Consider the following 6,000-nt stretch of genomic DNA (forward strand, 5'->3'; position numbering starts at 1 on the left):
ATGACTGTAGATGCTTTGATGTCTTCGTCTGAAAACTGCCTATTCATTTCCTTTGACCATTTATCAATTGAGCAATGACTTTTTTAAATAAATTTGACTCAGTTTTCTATACATTTGAAAAATTAGGGCTTCATCAGAGACATTTGCTATAAAAAATTTTTCACTTAGATTTCTGCTCTTCTAATTTTGACTGCATTGGTTTTGTTTGTGCAAAAACTTTTTTAATATGATGTCATCAACATCTGCCATTTTACATTTCATAACATTCTCTCTCTCTTCTCTGGTCATAAATTCTTCCCTTATCTATAGATCTGACAGGTAAACTATTTTATACTCTGCTAACTTGCTTATGGTATTATCCTTTATGTCTAAATCATTTGTACATTTTGACTTTATCTTTCTATATAGAGTGACACTTTGACCTATACCAAGTTTCTGATGTACTATTTTCCAGTTTTCCCAAGAGTTTTTGTCAAATAGTGAGTCCTCCCAAAAGCTTGGATCATTGTTTTTTTTTTTAAACTTTGCTTGCATCTTTTGATTTTTTTTTAAATTTTATTTATTTTATTCTGAACTTAAGAAATAGTCATTTCCATAACATAGTGGAATAGAAAAAAATGATCATACATATATGATTGCAAAATTATTATGTACAACTTGCTACTCTTTTTAAAATATATAATAAAGTTATCATGTAACTTTTTTTCACTTTTTTCTTCTCTCTCCCACTTCAAAGATGGCTACTATTGGGTGTGTGTGTGTGTGTGCGTGTGTGTGTGTGTGTGTGTGTGTGTGTACCATTCTATACATACTTTTATTTATCAGATTTTCCTCTGGATGGAGATAGCATCTTCCATCATATATCCTTTGCAGCTCATTTGGGTATTTTTATTAGTCAAAATGACTTACTTACTCAAAGTTGTTCTTAATATTGTTATTACTATATACAGTGTTCTCCTTATTTTGTGCAAGTTTATCCAGTTTTTTTCTAAGATCATCAAGCTTATCATTTCTTACAGTACATTAGTATTCCCTCACAATCATATATCACAACTAGTTCAGTCATTCCACAATTGATAGGCATCCCTGAAATTTTCAGTTCTTTGCTACTACAAAGAGAACTGCTATAAATATTTTAGAACATATAAGTTCTTTTCCTTTTTCCTTAATCATCTTGGGAAACAGACCTAGTAGTGATATTGCTGGGTCATTGTTTTTTTCATACACTAGATTACTATGGTCATTTACTACTGTGTATTGTGTACCTAATCTATTCCATTGATCCACCACTCTATTTCATAGCCAGTCCTAGATTGTTTTAATGATTAATCCTTTACAGTACAGTTTGAGACCTAGTCTGGCTAGGCCACCTTCTTTTATATTTTTCTTTTCATTAATTCCCTTGATCTTCTTGACATTTTATTCTTCCCGATGAATTTTCTTATTTTTTCTGGCTCTACAAAATAATTTTTGGCGGTTTGATTGATATGGCACTGAATAAGTAAATTAATTTAGGTAGAATTGCCACTTTTATTATATTAGCTCAGGATACCCATAAGCAAGTAATATTTTTCCAATTGTTCATATCTGACTTTGTGAAAAAATATATTGTAATTACGTTCATATAGTTCCTGGGTTTGTCTTGGCAGTTAGACTCCTGAATATTTTGTAGTGTCTACAGTTATTTTAAATGGAATTTCTCTTTCTGTTTCTTGTGGCTGAACTTTGTTGGTAATATTTAGAAATGCTGTTGATTTATGTAAGTTTATTTCATATTCTGCAACTTTGGTAAAGTTGCTAAAATCATTTCTACTAGTTTTAGTTGATTCTCTAGGGTTCCTTAAGCATAGCATCATATCATTTGCAAAGAGCAATAGTTTTGTTTCCTTCTTGCCTGTTCTAATTTCTTTAATTTCTTTTTCTTGTCTTCTTGCAATAGTTAACATTTCTAGTACAATATTGAATAATAATGGCATCCTTGCTTCACCCTTGACATTATTGAGAAGGCTTCTAGCTTATCCCCATTACAAATAATGCTTGCTAATGGTTTTAGATAGATATTGCTTATCATTGTAAGGAAAACTCCATTTATTCCTATGTTTTCTAGTGTTTTTAATGAGAATAGGTATTGCATTTTTTTCAAAAGCTTTTTCTGCATCTGTTGAGGTAATCATACGATTTCTGTTTCTTTTCTTGATACCACAAATTATGCTGATAGTTTTCCTAATGTTGAACCAGCCCAGCATTCCTGGTATAAATCTTACTTGGTCATAGTGTATGACCTTTGTGATATATTCCTGTAATCTCCTTGCTAATGTTTTATTTTTTAAAATTTTGTATCCGTATTCATTAGGAAAATTGGTCTATAGTTTTCTTTGTTTTTGCTCTTCCTGGCTTAGGTATGAGCACTGTATCTGTGTCATAAAAGGAATTTGATAGGACTTCTTTGACTATTTTTCCAAATAGTTTATATGATATTAGAATTAATTATTCTTTAAATGTTTGGTAGAATTCACTTGCGAATCCAACCGGGCCTAGGAGGTTTTCTTGTGGAGTTCATTGATGGCTTGTCCAATTTCTTTTCTGAGATGGAGTTATTTGAGTATTCTATTTCTTCTTCTGTTAATCTGTATAATTTGTATTTTTTAACTACTGAACTATTTCACTTAGATTGTCAGATTTATTGGCGGGTAATTGGGCAAAATATCTCTTAATAATTGTTATCATTTCATCCTCATTGGTGGTGAATTCATTCTTTTTATTTTTGATACTGGTTACTTGGCTTTCTTTTTTAGCTCAAATTACCAATGGTTTATCTATTTTATTGTGTTTTTTTTCACAAAAGCAGCTTTTAGTTTTATTTATTAGTTTAAGTGTGTCCTTGCTTTCAATTTTATTAAACTGTATTTTGATTTTCAGGATTTCCAATTTGATGTTTAATTGGGAATTTTAATTTATTCTTTTGCTAGTTTTCTTTTACTTGCATTCCCAATTCATTGATCTACTCTTTCTCTATTTTGTTAACATAAGCATTTAGAGATATAAGTTTTCCCCTAAGTACAGCTTTGGTTGCATCTCATACATTTTGGCATGTTGTCTCATTGGGAAATTCTCTTTAATGAAATTATTGATTGTATCTATGATTTGTTCTTTGACCCACTAATTCTTTAGGATTAGATTGCTTAGTTTCCAATTAATTTTTAATCTCTCTTTCTGTGGCCCTTTATTGAATATAATTTTTATTGCATCATGAACTAATAAGGATGCATTTAATATTTCTGCTTTTCTGCATTTCGTTGTGAGCTTTTTTATGTCCCAATATGTGACCAATTTTTGTGTAGGTGTCATGTGTAACTGAGAAAAAAGTGTATTACTTTCTATCTCCATTCAGTTTTTTCCAGAGATCTATCATGTGGAACCCCAATAAATCACAGAGTCTGTTCTAAGAGACAAATGAAATTAGGGTGTGTGTGTCCATGGTTTAATTTCTCTCAAGCTATTGACATGTATTGCATGGGAGTTCAGCCCAAAACTAGGTCCCCCTAAGGGAACCAGTTTAGAAATGGCTTGATTTGGGATTTGGGGGTACAGGGTTATATGCCCTTCAAAGAGTAGGTGTTCCCAAGGGGTGCCAATCAACTCTGATTGGCGAAAACACACTGGGAGGTGGGCTATATTAAAATGAGGTCTTGAGTACATGACTTAGGTCACTTTACTTACTTAACAGGGGCTCATATCACCACCATCCAGACAGAGAAAATACCACCCCCAGTCTTGGGAATCTGGGGGGACTGGGAGCTCTGAGTCTCTAAGGCACAGATTACCAACAGAAATAATTTTTCACAATCATAGCTACCTTTTCCAAAATTCTGTTCTTTCCTCAATTTATTCCTTGTTTATTTTTTATTAAATTTATGTAGTTCTGAAAGGAAAAAGTTGAGGTCTTCTACTAGTATGGTTTTACTGTCTGTTTCCTCCTACCACTCATTTAACTTTTCTTTTAAGAATTTGGATGCTATACTGTTTGAGCAAATATGTTCAGTATTGTTATTATTTCATTTTCTATAGTATCTTTTAGAAAAATGTAGTTTCCCTGTTTATCCTGCTTAATTAGATCCATTTTTTGTTTTTGCTTTGTCTGAAAACATGATTGTTACACCTAATTTTTTTTTGTTTTACCTCAGCCAAAGCATAATAGATTTTTTTCCAGATCTTTGCTATGTATGTCTCTCTATGCATGTTTCTTATAAAAAAAATCATAGGATTCTGTTTTTCTTTTAATCCACTCTGTTTTTGTTTTATGATTGAGTCCTTTCCTTCTCTTTCCTCCTTCCTCTTTTTCTGTCCACATAGGGAATCATACCCTTACCTGTGGGTGCTCTGCCCAAAGAAATGTAAATTTTGATCTCTGAAACTTCTAGACATCTTGGGTTTTATGGGCTAGATTTCTTTCTTAAGGAACGTGACTTAAACACAATTCACTTTGGCTCTCATTGATTGGTCAACAATAGACCCAGCAAAAGCCCCATTTAGCCCATTGTTTGGGCCCAGATGGCTCAGAGTGAATGTAAATAGCAATTGTTTCTGTTTTGGCCACAAACCCCAAGGGTCTTCCTCTCCAGATTGATTTTTTTTGACTAGGTAAAAGAGGCCATTCTTTATCTCTTTTCTTACCTAGCTTTAATCACTGAATGGGCATTGCCTCAGTCAAACCTAGACCTGGGAAAGACCTTTTCATAAAAAGGCCAAGGTCTCCCAATGTATCAGGCGATCTCCAGTTGTCCCAATTTATATCTTGCCACTGGACCCAGATGGATCTGGAGGAGAAAATGAGGTTGATGATTTTGCACAACATTCCTCAGTTAATTCCAGTCTACTTGCAAGTCATGGCATCACCTTCCTCGTGCCATGATTCCCTTTAAGAATGAAGGACAAACTGTTGTTTGTCTCACATGTGTGAGTTCGTTCTATTCATATTCATATTCACAGTTATGATTACTAACTGTGTATTTCCCTCCATCATCCTTTTTTCCCCTATTTGTCCTACTCTCCTTTTACGTTGTCCCTCCTCAAAAGTGTTTTCTTCTGACTAGCATCTACCCCAATCTTACCTCCCTTTTATCAGCCACTTCCCCTTTTTCTTTCCCCTCTCCTCTGCTATTTCCCCATACGGTAAGAGAGATTTCTATACCTAACTGAGTGTTTATGTCATCCCTCTTTTGAGCCACTTCCAATGAGAATAAAGTTCAAGCACTCGCCTTCACCTCCCTATCTTCCCCTCCACTGTAAAAGCTCTTTTATGCCTCTTTTATGTGAGATAATTTAATCCAGTCTATGTCTCCCTTTCCCTTTCTCCCAGTGTATACCTTTTTTTACCATTTAATTTTATTTTTTGGATATTATCCTGTCATAGTCAACTCACACCCATGCTCATTCTCTACGTATACTCTTTCTAACTGCCCTTGTTAAGACAGAAAATATTAGGATTTACAAATATCATCTTTGCATGTAGGAAGTAAACAGTTTAACCTTATTAGGTGCCTTATGATTTCTCTGTGTTGTTTTCCTTTTTATACTTCTCTTGAGTCTTGGGTTTGAATGTAATTTTTAAATTTTTTATTCAGCTCTAGTCTTTGCATCAGAAAAGCTTAAAAGTTCTCAATTTCATTACGATTTCATTTTTTCCCCTGAGGGATTTTACTCAATATATTCCCTGGGTAGGTGATTCTTGGTTGTAATTCTACTTCTGTTGCCTTTTAGAATATCGTATCCCAAGTCTTCCTCTCCTTTAACATAGAAGCTGCTAAATCTTGTGTTATCTTGTGGCTCTGATGGGGTTGGGACCTGAACAACAGAAAGGAAAAACCCTGGACTTTCCCACATGGCCAAATCTCTGGCGTTCCCCTGACACTATGGTCCCATCAATTGGTCTTTCATTGTGGCTATACCCAATCTCCCCTCCATAGTCTTGCCTCCCTATGACCCCAGACCACTTCCCAC

Source organism: Vombatus ursinus, unplaced genomic scaffold (assembly GCF_900497805.2).
Source record: "Vombatus ursinus unplaced genomic scaffold, bare-nosed wombat genome assembly UNPS02014837.1, whole genome shotgun sequence".
Taxonomy (NCBI): domain Eukaryota; kingdom Metazoa; phylum Chordata; class Mammalia; order Diprotodontia; family Vombatidae; genus Vombatus; species Vombatus ursinus.